The following is a 13,223-nucleotide window of genomic DNA, read 5'->3' on the forward strand; positions in this document are numbered from 1 at the left end:
GTTAGTCTGAAGTCACATAGAAGGTGGGGCAGGGTGGCATCCTTGGAGATTAACTTGTTCAGAGAAGCAAGAGCTTTTGTAGGTGACAGTGTGCATTCATAGCATCTGGTCAAGTAGGCTGTCGCCTACAAAAGGTCCTGCCTCCGTGAATCAGTCTCAACACCTGCTCTGAGATGCCACTGTGCCCTATCTTCAACTTATGTAGTTTGCTTATTTTCCTTGCACCTTTTACTTTGTCTTGATTTAGCCATAGGGACATGATCTTGTTAATGCTTAAAACTAGAGCTGCACCAATTTTTATCGGTGCTGATACAAAGGAAAATTGATTGGATCGGCAATTGGCTTTTTCTGGCTGTTGTGGCTGATAATGTCACTGTCATGATATGGCCACCCCAGGGATGGCCATCATGTCCCTAGGGCACTGTGACTGTGCCGACTCCACCTGATGGGCACCTATTAATCTCGCCTACCACATCTTTGCTGGTATAAATGATGAATTGGGTGGCTGCCCTCGAGTTGCTGCTTGGTCACAGTCCTGACAACTAACCCCTGCTGGCCTCAGCCTTGGGGCTTACATGTGCCCAGGGCCCTGCCTCCTTCTGGTCAGCTGACCGGGTGCAGGTGCAGGCCAATTCCCCTATTAGCCTGCTGCCCAGGCACCCCACAGTGTGGAGCTCTGTGTAGCTCCTCAGCAATCTAGCAAGGCAGTTCCTGCCCTTAAAGGAGCAGGCAAACCTTAGTGCTCTGCAACAGTCACCGATAAATGCCTCATGCATGTGCACAGCTGCAGCATGCACACAGCCAGGAATGCAGCTGGCTAGTATAGTAAAGAAGGTCTGAGAACAAAAAGAAACATGGTTTAGCTTCTTCACTTCCTAAGCATCATCCAGTGCATGAGAGAGGTTGTATGAAATGTGTGGCTATGTAATTAGACTGTGATGTGCTTATGCAAGGGAATTAAGGGATCATGGGCAACTTTAATTCTGGCGTTGCTTAAATTTGGAGTGTGTAATATTCTTTAATATTATTTTCACATCTGTGTATGTACATATCCAGTACATTCCAAAGAAATTTAGGTAAAAAATAACATTATTTCCTTCCTGTGGAGTAGAATCCACAGGAAGGAAATAAGGGTATGTTCATTCATTCATTGTATATTTACCTGTTTGCTGAGATATCGAGCAAAAGGAGGTAATTATTTGATGTACTTTGGGCAGTACAGCTCGCATGGGGCGGTGGGCAGCGGTGGCTGCCATGTGCAAGCTCCAGCCCCCCCAACTTGCATCCAGCCAGCACCTGTGTGGCCCACAGAGGGATGCCACTGCCCTCACGCCACCCCTTGGCCCTGATCTTGGGAGGTGGCGGTGCAGGGTGGTGGTGCTCTGTCCCCACCCCCGCACGTGTATCCCCTAGCATTGTTCCAGGTACCCCTGGGGGTACACGTATCCCCAGTTGACACCCCCTGTGTTAGAGGATGGTTTCAGGCTGGATGTAAGGAAGAACTTCTTTATGGTAAGGGTGACCAGAATCTGGAATAGACTTCCCAAGGAGGTGATGCAGGTCCCCAACCTTGGAAGTTTTCAAAAGGAGACTGGATGGACACCTTGTTGGGATGATTTGATCTCAGCAATATTCCTGCCCAGAGCAGGGGGCTTGGACTTGATTTTGCAAGGTCCCTTCCAGCCCATAATTTCTATGTTTATAACAGTAGGTATGTGTAGTCTTTGGAAGAAGCAGGAAATAGTCCTAGTAAAACAGCAGTAAGAATATGCATTAGTGCAGGCCAGTACTGAGCAAAGATATACATGTATAGGGACAGATCCAGGGTGGATATAAAGGTGCAGTTACACCTCCCTTTGATTCCTGCTTCATCCAGGCTTTAAAATGCTGTTGGGAAGGGCAGTGGCATTTCTATTCAGGCAGTGCTAACAGAGCCAATTGACTTCATGGCTCATTATCCTCTACCTGATTCTACTCCACAGGAATTAATGACCCTCTCTCCTTTTTAATGGTCTCAATATTCCACGATTTAAACTAACCTTTCTTCTCTAATTTTGCTGTCTGCTAGTCATTCCTGGTACTGTCTCCCTTCTATTTCACCTCATCTGCAGACATGTTTTAGCTCTTGGTAAAAACCTTAGCTCAGGTGTTTGTAATATTATCTCAGGTGTAAAAATGACTGATGGTGAAGTATTGGAGGCACTGTCAAGATACGAAGACTAGATTTCGTTTTATGAATCTGAGGAAGAGATATATATTTAACTACAATGATTTACAGGACTAATGAAACAGTATCTTTTGACTATTTTTTGCTTAGTTCATTGTGGTTTTTAAACTTAATATATTATGTAGTGAAGAGTTTCTGAGCCTAGGTATGTCCTGGATTCCCAGTGAGTAAAATGCAGTCGACTACCCTGGAAATGTTCAAGAGGAGTCTAGACGGTCACTTTGCTGGGGTCACCTGAACCCAGTTGTATTTCCTGCCTGGTTCAGGGGGCTGGAACCAATGATCTTCCAAGATCCCTTCCAGCCTTACAATCTATTAAGTAGTGCATATTCCAATAATTGCATGTGTTTTTGGTTTGCTCTTAAACTGAATGATATAGCATTAGGCCCCTAGCATATACGTAAAGTTTGTAATTTCTCTTTAGCTGGAAACTAACTGGTAACTCTTCACCTCCCTCCCCCCTTTTCAAAATACTAGATCCGCTCTCATACATACATGTATATAATTTTGTTGTTAGTGTCCAACTATCTATTATGGTGTACTATGAATATGTTGGTATATGTTCCTAACAGCATTGACATGTTTTCAGCTTGCAGTGATACTCTTTCATTAGAAACTATTACGTATCTTTCTTGAGTAAGTATAGATACTGACCCTGGGTCTGTGTTCTCTGAACTAAGAGCAAAACCTTGTTGCGGGGAAAGGTGACCTTCAATGCTATGCTTGTATTCCTTGTCTCTTCAGACATGTCAGAGCCTAGGTAATTGAGACAGTAGACTAAAACAGTGGCAGCCAACCTTTTTGACAGGATGCCACATATTAGTCCTGCCCCTTTTCTGAGTGCCATTCTGATCCCCTTCCCCTGTCTTATTGTCTGCTCTGCTTTCTGCTCCCTGCCTTGTGTTTCATGTACAGTCGGCTGCTCTGGTGTCCATTCCCTGCTTCAGCCTTGTGCACCCTGTACAACCTCCTACTCTGTTTTCTGCTTCCTACCCTATCTGTCACTGTACTGCCCATTCCCTTCCTGGTATGTTGCGTGTTGCACACAGAGGCTGCTCATGTACTTGTGGCACACGTGCTGCAGGTTGGCCACTGCTGGATTAAACCAAAGTACATTCCTGGCTTGAGTTAGAGTAGGGTTGTAAAAGGTAGTGCCTGCAGAGCCCTGTTATCCAGCTGGCTGTGCTGCCCGTGGGTCTCGGACTGGACCTGTGTGCCACCTGCAGCACATGGACCAGATTGACCAGCTTGCCCTAGTCCCTTGCATTGCATGCGACCCGTGGGGCCGGTTGGGGAGCACGCACTAACCTGTGGGACTTGATAAGTTTGATACCGCCATGTTGGAGAGCTTTTTCTCTTTTGCTGACTCCTGGAAAGAGCAAGAATCCCTGGTCTGAGCATCATGTTGCAAATTCTGACTCCACAGATCAGGTTGTCATCTTCTGACCATCACTGCTTTAGGTGGGATAATAGGAAGATAAGCCTACTCACCTCCATTTTTCCCTATGTGTAACACATTTGAAACCAGATTAAAGAGTCTATTTATTTTTCTCCTATTATGTAATAATTTTGTCTTGTACCAATTGCTGCTGCCAATCAATCCAGCTGTAAATGGGGTATCTAGCCAGTTGGGTGGGGGACTCAAAGATGGTTGGATATGGTTGAAGCCCCATCACAATACGGCGTGCCCTTGACTGCGGAAACTGATGTGTACTCAAGCTAACCCAGTGGGCTGCTAGGCACTGGTGGACCTTTGACCTGTGAATAAGCCTTTATTATGCCACAGTTTATATCTGAAATAGTTTTAGTTTCTTATTTTAATCATTGCAAAACTCCTTTATTTTTCAACTTTGATGTCTCCTAGACCAGTGATGTGATCACAGAGTTGCATAGCAGACTTGTTCCACCAAGTTTTTCACTTCCCTTCCTTTTCCTTCCCTTTCCCCTTTTTGAAATAGTTGTTGTTTTTTGGGTTTTTTTTAACTATGTAAGCATTTTGCAACAGAATAAAGACTGGTACAATTTGATAGCGATGCTATTTTATAAGAAATGGTTTCTGTTTAAAAAAGGCGTTGGAAGAGTGGGCAATAAATGTAAGATCAAGAACAGGCCCTCTGAAAACATCTTTGGGACAGATGGAAAGGATTTTTTGTTGCTCTTTTATGTGAGGAGGGACAACAATAGACTGTTTCAGAGTTCCACGCTATGTGGCAAAAGCATGTCTTTTTTTTTTTTATGTTGATTTCAGACATAATGGTGGAACTGTTGCTTTAGTTCGCAACACTGAGGGCCTTGGGAAAAATGCTGTTAACCAAAATAGTGCCCGTGAAGGCCTTTTCTTGAATTAGTGATTTTCTGAACTAGACTTGCCGGGCCTCTGAATTATTTTTGATAATGTCATTAGTTTTGGCACTGGGAAATATTACTGATTCCTGTGTAGTATCTGGCACAGGCTTTAAAATGCAATTTCTTCAAGCACCAGAGAGGAAATTAAACTACTAGCTTGAATGTTGCAGTTGCTTATCGAATTTTGGTTTTTTGGATTCTTGCCGCCATAAAGGGAGCAAGCAAAATTAAGTTTTCTTAATTTTTCTATCCTTTGTACGCACTTCTGCTGTTCATATTTTTTTTTCAATGTCTTTTATCACTGTATAGAATTCAGATCCCTTTTTAGGATAACAAGCTGCTTTTTGTGGAACTGCTGTAACAACTTGGTAGTTAGACATTTTATATATTAAAAAATACAATTGTAAATCTTGATATCCCTCTGACTTCCATAGAAAAGTACTTTCTCCCTGAAATTCTGCATATGAAAAGTCAATGGAGATTTTGAGTAGTCTTGAGATGAATCAGGTTGGTTGAGCTGTGGGACTTCAAAAGTACAACTTGGGAAAGTTTTCTGTTGACTCTGTCATTGGATATTTTCAAAAGGCTTGTCTAAGAACTCCAAATTCTTACTTTGTTAGGGTTTAAATTAGAACAGGTACATAGGTGTGTTCAAGAATATTTTTAGCAAGTAATATTTAAGATACCTTAGAGAGAGAGAAATTCAAATCCGGCTCTATCCAGAATTAATAGATTTTTGTGAAACCTCATTAGTGTCTCTAACTTTCCATTCCATGTAGGCTCATACAACCAAATACTAGAGTACTGCAATTGTTATCTACATTTGGGAAAGCAAATGTTTTAAGTACTAGTTAATAAGTATTAGTTAATAAGATGCCTCCATCAGTGAGTGGACAAAGCAAGATAAGGAGCAAGAGTGCACGTTAAGGATGGTATTATTTCAGCCGTGTGTCTGCTGACTTTTTTCAGAGTGGAGTATTTTTAATAGTCCCCTTTTAATATCTTATTTTAAAGCATTAGTGTGCTTAGCTTACCTCATGTTCTAAAGATAATTTAAATGAGTAGCTGCTATTTACAATTATAGTTACTTGAATAATTTTGGGAACCTTTTTGCCTCTGAAGCAGCAGAACAGCTTTAAAAATGAATGCATATGGTTTTAAGTAATGTTACTTTAATGGAATCAATGTTAAACTGCTTCCAGTATATGTAGAAACTGCTTTTTCTAAAATATAGTTTCTTCAGCTGCATGTATTTATTTTTACCCCACACATTTTAGAAAAATTGTAACCTGCAGTGTAGTATATATATAATATACTTTCTTTTGGAAAGTAATTGCACTCCTCCTCAGTATACCTGATTATCCAGGTTCTCCAGTTCATAGGATCATAGAAAATTAGGACTGAAAAAGACCTCAGGAGGTCATCTAGTCCAACCCCCTGCTCAAAGCAGGACCATCCCCAACTAGATCATCCCAGCCAAGGCTTTGTCTAGCCAGGCCTTAAAAACCACCAAGGATGGAGAGTCCACAACCTCTCTGGGTAACCTGTCCCTATGTTTTACTACCCTCCTAGTGAGAAAATTCTTCCTATATGTAACCTAAGCTTCCCTTGCTACAGCTTGAGGCCATTGCTCCTTGTTCTTTCATTTGTGACCATTAAGAACTGTCTAGATCAGGGGTAGGCAATGCTTTTTGGCCAGAGTGCTGAAAAACACCACAATGCTTACCTCAGAAGGTGCCAGGGTGCTGGCATGGCAGAAAAACAAAATGAGGGGAAGGGGTACATGGCAGGATGACCTGCTTGTGTCCCTTGCCCCCCACCCAAAGCCCAAAGGATGGCTTTGGGTGGGGGGCAAGGACTCTTGCCCCCCACCCAAAGCTGCGCTGGACTCTGGAAGCCTGCCATCACCTCTGTGCCAGGAGCAGGGGAGAGACCGGGGCTGCGCTGCCTCAGGCCCCTCACTCACCACCCGCTCTGACGTGTGGGTGCACGCTCTGGTGTGGAGCTGATGCCGGAGCCCAGCACAGCTGTTTGGAGCCTCCCGGCTGCAGCCAGCCCCGGCTCTGTGTAGCTGCTGCCAGCCGAGAGCCCAAGCTGCTCCCCGAAGACGCTGCAAGCCCTGCTGGGAGCAGCCTGGGCTCTGTCGCTGGCAGCAGCTACCCAGAGCGGGGGCCTGGCCGTGGTGTGCCAAGCAAAATGGCCTTGCGTACCATGCTTGGCACGTGTGCCAGGGGTTGCTGACCCCTGGTCTAGATCCATCTTCTTTTGAACCCCCTCCCCCTTTAGGTAGCTGAAGGCTGTTATTAAATCCCTCTTGGTCTTCTCTTCTCTAGTCTAAATAAGTCTAGTTCCCTCAGCCTCTCCTCATAAGTCATGTCCCCCGGCCCCCTCACTATTTTTGTTGCTCTTTGCTGGCCTCTCCAATTTGTCTACATCTTTTCTGTAGTGGGGGGCCCAAAACTGAACACAGTACTCCAGATGTGGTTTCATGAGTGCTGAATTAGAGGAAAACGATCACTTTCCTTGACCTGCTGGCAGTACTCCTACCAGTGCAGCCCAGTATGCCATCAGCCTTCTTGGCAACAAGGGCACACTGTTGGCTCATATTCAGCTTCTTGTCCACTGTAACCCCCAGTTCTTTTTCTGTAGAGCTGCTGCTTAGCCAGTCAGCCCCCAGCCTGTACCAGTGCATGGGATTGTTCTGTCCTAAGTGTAGGACTCTGCACTTGTACTTTTTGAACCTCATGAGATTTCCTTTGGCCCAATCCTCCAATCTGTCTTGGTTACTCTGAATCTTAGCTGTTCTCTCCAACATATCTACTCTTCGCCCCAGGTTGGTGTCATCTGCCAACTTGCTGAGGGTGCACTCTATGCCATCTTCCAGGTTGTTGATGAAGACATTGAACAAAACCAGCCCAAGGGCACGCCACTTATACCAGCTGCCCCTCTGAGCCTGATGCTCCAGCCATTTTTCTATCCAACTTACAGTCCATTCATCCAGCCCATTCTTCCTTAGCTTGCCTGCACGAATGTTGTGGGAGACAGTATCAAAAGCATTGCTAAAGTCAAGGTACACCACATCCACTGCTCTTCCTGCATCCACAGAGCCAGTCATCTCATCATGGAAGACAATCAGTTGATTAGGCTTGGCTTGCCCTTGGTGAATCCATGCTGACTGTTCCTAATCACTACCTTCTCCTCCGCATGCTTAGAAATGAATTCCTTGAGGACCTGCTTCATGATTTTTCCAGGGACTGAGGTGAGGCTGACTGTTCTGTAGATCCCTGGATTCTCCTTCTTCCCTTTCTTAAATATGGGCACTATATTTGCCCTTTTCCAATCATCTGGGACCTCTCCTTAAGGGCTAAACTACCGCAGTTGCCCACTTATTATTGGTTGGAAATGTTGGTTTGTGTGTCTGTTTCAACATCTATAAGACTCCCGTGATGCATTCTAGGCCCATCCTTCAGGATGTTTGAGACCCACTATTACTTCTCTGAAAGTGCAGATGTTTTTCTGGTGATTCATTTGCTCTTGAGTTTTCCTGTTTCACCATTTTTCTCTTCCACCCATCTCAACTTAGCTAACTTAATCTATGACAGAATATTTTGCTGTACTTTGTCTATCAGTATGGTGGGTGCTGACTTTATCGCCTATAATTTCCTTGCCTTTCTGCTCTCCTGGTTTGCTTTTTATGAACCCAAGGCTGATCCCAGTCTCAGTACTTTTTCTGGATGTTTTCCTTTTTTCTGAATAAAAACACCTTGTGACATTACTTTCCTCGGTCTTTTTCTCTTCTGCATTTTCCACATCAGTAATCAAGCACTTACTGTCCTGTTTATCACTGACATTCTCAGTGAAATTTTTACTTTATTCTCTTTGTACTAATTAAAGCAGGTCTCACTGAACACTGTTAAATTGTAATTGTGTTGCTTCCTCCCACTTATGTCCACCTTTGGGCAATACCAACAAGTTTCTCAAAATATTTTTACTTATTTTGAAATCAAATGTGTGGCACTTTTCTATATAAGTTGCTTGTATGCAAATTATGTAAAATGATCCACTGTATTGAAAATAATAAATGCCATTGGATAATGCAAGTGGAGTTTGTATAAGGAAAATGAATTACCCATTTAAAAAAAAAGGAGGTCTTGTCCCAGACTGGTTGAGATTGATGCAGTTGTAATAATTACAGGTGCAAAGTATTAATTTATGTATGACAGAAATGTGTATTACCCATTTTTGAAAAAACTCAGTAGTAAGGTCATGAGATCAAATAGTGGTCACAGGTATTAAAGTTGAAATCAGCTCCTGAAATGTTAATTTCCGCTGTATATTTCATTACAGACTTAAGCCTCAACGGAGAATTGTTATAGAATGCAATTGTCCCATGTCTTAAGTAGCCATGCAGAGAATTAATGGGGCATAGGGGGTGCTCTTCTCTATCCAATGCAGCTAGTTTAAGGCTACCTGAATTGAGCACAGGAGAAGAAGAGGTGTCTGCCATACAAGCAAATGGGTAGAGAACTGTCATTAGCAGAGCTGGTCAGGTGAGAGGGGGAGAGCAGTTGTACCTCTGAATGGGATGGCATGACCTACTTTTCCCACCAGAAGAAGTGGAGAGCAGCAGATAAATTACTGTATTTATTTTAATACAAAATGAGGTTTCCCCTCCCCCAATTGGCATGAGGAATAAAGCCTCTCGTCTTATAATCGCATACAAGGAAATCTCACTAAATACATTGTCTATCATTAAACTGCTGCCAAAAGCAGCATGTGCTTAGCAATGTAAACCAGCTATGAAGCTGACTAAATGCAGCCAACACTGAGTTTGACTATAAAACACATGGACTACATTGGCCAAACATGCTGATGGGAACTTTTTTGGCATTTAAAAAAAAATGGGCAGGTGTTCCCTCCATGGGAAACTGGCACCAAGCCTGGAGGTACTGCAAAACCAAGACAGCACTGGAAGGGCTGGAGCTAGCCCTGACACCCTCCTCTTGTTGCTAAAAAAGGCTTGATCTTAGCCAAAAGACTGAGATGCTAATAGGGAGCTACCACAAGGATAGGTTAGTGAGCTCTTCTGAATAAGCCATATATTAGTGCCCATTAAGCACAGTCACCATCACTGCTGACTCTTTAAATGCCTGGCAAATATCACCAAACAGAATCCCTCTGTCACAACCTCTCAGCCTGGTGCATATAATTAGTAGTATGGCCCTGCTGGACCAGGTTTCCCTATGCCTTATCTGCATATACATTTTTGGAGCATCCCAGGGCTTGTGACAAGAACACCTGGGCTAAGTACAGGCATTCAAAAAGCCTGAGCCTGAGTTCATTCAATCTTTGCAGGTTAGATTGAACCAACATTCACTTTTGATTCCAGAAATGCAGCTACATGCCTGCAGTGGTTCAGGCTAGAAGCTGTGGGGCACTAGAGCGAGCCCTCCCTTCCCTTCAGGCTAGAGGGAAGCTGAGCTGAGAGGTGTGACCAGGCCCCGGCAGGCTGAGTATGACTGGGGAAGGGTTTAAACTCCAACCCTGGCCGTCCCCCCCCCCCCTTGTCTGACATCCTCCACTGCTCCAGCTACAGAGCAGAGGGGTGGGGCCAACCCTGCAAAAAGCATGGGGGACTGTGATTTAACTTGAACCAGGAAAGGGTCTGGGATAGAGTGTGCCCGCCTCCGTTCTGTTATACGCTCCCGCGCCACCTTTGCCCAAGCAGTTGATCTTGCTTGCCAGGGACCCACGTGTGGACCCCAGAGGGTACCTCGGCCATCTTCAGGGAAACCCCCTAACTTTCCTGCCACGACTTTCAATGGATCCTCAGTGGAGGGGGTCCCCTTTGAGGATGTCTCCAGGGCCGTCACGCACCTTGGCGGGTGCTCATGGGGCTCCAACTTCCCCTACACCCCGGCCAAGCACCACCCTTTTGAGACGGGCCTCCAAGTCTATTTTGTGGCTAGCCCCTACTGGTATCTCCCCTGGTCTCCGTGTTGCCTCTCAATGGTGACCACCCGGGGTCCTGGCTGGGCTCCAGTGGGAGGGCCTGCAGACCCTCGGGTTTCAGGCTTGTCTTCCCCGGCGCCCTTAGCCTTCAGTGCCTGCTGGCAGTAGCTCCCTCTCTCTCTCTTCCACAGGGTCCTAACCCTCCTCGCCTGGAGCCAAGGACTCTGCTAGTCTACCCTAACAAAAGGGACCATGGCCCATGCCTTGATCCTAAACCCCTATTCCCAGAAACACCCAACGTGATGCAAAATGAACAAAACCACCACTGTGACAACTGGTAAGATGTGACTGAGAGGAGGGAAGGGAGGGAGGACCCAGAAGGAAAATAGAGTACCCCTCCCCATGGGAACTCTGTACACCCCTAGCTCCTCAACACCCTTAGACTAGGGCACCTTCTGAGTCGGGGCTCGTGCTCTCACCCCAACTGGGGTCCTCTCTCTCTCTCCAGGCTCTGCCTCTACTCGGGGTTGTGGCCCCATTACCTGTGATCAGGGGTCTCCAGCTGGCTCTTCCAGGGGTCGCTGCGGGTCCCTCCGCTGGCTCCCTCAACTCCTGCTTGGCTTCTCTGGCTTGGGGGTTCCCACCACTCCCACTGCTGTCGCTGCAGCTATCACAGCTGGCCTTTCCGCAGGTTTCCTTCTCCGGCATCTTCAATCCCTGCCGGTCCTCGGCTTGGGAATCTCCTGCAACTCCCGCTGCTCCCGCCGCTGCAGCAGCCATCGCTGCTACCTTTGCCGGCCTCTCCACTGGTGTCTTTGGTCCCTGCTGGTCTTCCCTGGCTAAGGGATCCCCTGCCACTGCCGTCGCCGCTGCTGGCTGCCAGCCACCACGGCTGCACGCCTCCTGCCCCGAGGTTCCCCACTGGTTCTTTGGCCCTCGGCGGCCTTCCAGCACCTTCGGGGCTAATCTTTACCTCCGCCGGGTGGCGTCTCCTTCTGACGTCACCCGGTCCCAGCTGGATATAAGCATGGCTAATGAACTGTGTGGGCGGTTTCCTGCCCCGCGTTTCCTTGTTCCTCCCAGCCCCTACAAGAGGTATGTTGGGGTTTTCTTTTCTTTCTTTTTTGAACTGGGGTTTGCCTGTAAACACGGCTTCCCCCTCTTCTGGTCCTGTGGCCCTGGGACACAGAAGTTTCACAAACAGATTTGACCTAAATTAGTTAAGTCTGATATTACATTCAACCAGGTTTGTCTTAAACTAGTTTCTGCCATTTTGAAATGGTTTTATGTGCACTGAATTTATGTTCTGTTTACAGGTTTAAACCAGTTTCTGATCACTTAAACTGGCTTATGTATAATTGCACAGAAGGGACCGAGCAGGGAGAAAAGGCGGAGGGGTGGCTCTCTATGTGAGGGACTGACATTGGCTTCAAAGATAAGCAGCTTGAAAACCTCTGGGTCAAGCTTTGGGGGGTGGAGGGGAGGTGGGGGGCGAGGTGAGAGAGACCTAACTGTGGGCACTTACTACAGGCCACAAAACCAAGGGGAGGAGCTTGATCTGGAGTTCTCTCAAGAACTGACAGAGGCTGTGTGTGCATGGGACTTCATGGGTGACTTCAATTATCCAGACATAGATTGGGAGGAACACTTGGCTGGTCGGATTGGTCATGTAGCTTCTTAACTGTAATCAAGGAGCTCTTTCTGACCCAGGAAGTGCAAGGGCCAACCAGAGGTACTGCTCTCCCAGACTTGGTCTTGGCCGAAGGAGATGATGCGGTGTGTGGCTTGAATGTTGAGGGTAGCCTGGGCAACAGCAACCGTGAGCTCATCAGGTTCACTGTCTACCGCAAGATTGACAAATCAACTAGCAGGACTGAAGTCCTGAACTTCACAAATGCTGATTTCAACAGGCTCAGGGCATTAGTAGGGGGAGTGATGCAGGACCAGGGATGAAAGGTGAATGGGGTGCATGAAGAGTGGTCATTCCTCAAGGACACGATCCTTGAAGCACAAAAGAAAACCATTCCCATGAAGAGGAAAGGTAGCAGAAGGTCTGGTAAGCCCTCCTGGCTCAATAGGGACATTGTGGTCCTCTTGAAGAAGAAAAAAAAAGGCGTACACACACTGAAAGCTAGGGACAGTCAAGGAGGACTATACAACAATGGTCCGCACTTGTAGGGAAGAGATTAGGAAAGCTAAGGTGGTGACTGAGTTTAAGTTAGCCAAAAGAGTCAAGACAATTAGAAGTCCTTCTTTAGGTATGTAGGGAGCAGAAGGAAAACAAGTGGAAGCGCTGGGTGCCCTGCCTGATTAACACCTTGGGACAGCTGGTAATGGACACTCAGGAAAAAACTCAACTCCAGAATGCCCGCTTTGCTTTGGTATTTCACCCGACCAAGGGGAAAGATAAGCAAGAATAGGATCACAGGGGGCATGGTGGGAATGATATCCTTCCCACTGTGGATTCTGAGCTGGGGAGAAACCAACTAGAAAAGCTAGACTTTTATAAGTCAGCAGGACTGGATGGACTTCACCCGAGAGTGCTGATGGAGCTGGCTGAGGTCATTGCCGTCCCCCTGGCAAAACTGTTTCAGAAATCGTGGCACACAGGGGAGATCCCTGAGGTTTGGAAGAGGGCCAACATTGTGCCCATCTTCAAGAAGGGGAAGAGGGAGGACCCGGGCAACTATAGGCCAAT

At 46.2% G+C, this 13,223-nt stretch overlaps 1 protein-coding gene and 1 pseudogene across 1 annotated transcript in view; one reads left to right on the forward strand and one right to left on the reverse strand.

Moving 5' to 3' along the window:
- The window catches only part of GTF2F2 (general transcription factor IIF subunit 2), a 148,397-nt gene that overhangs the window by 22,966 nt on the left and 112,208 nt on the right, over positions 1 to 13,223 (forward strand). The gene's annotated exons all lie outside the window — the stretch shown is intronic.
- LOC112549178 lies at positions 9,498 to 9,623 on the reverse strand (annotated as a pseudogene).

The sequence above is a fragment of the Alligator sinensis genome, unplaced genomic scaffold (genome assembly GCF_000455745.1).
Source record: "Alligator sinensis unplaced genomic scaffold, ASM45574v1 scaffold59_1, whole genome shotgun sequence".
NCBI lineage: Eukaryota > Metazoa > Chordata > Crocodylia > Alligatoridae > Alligator > Alligator sinensis.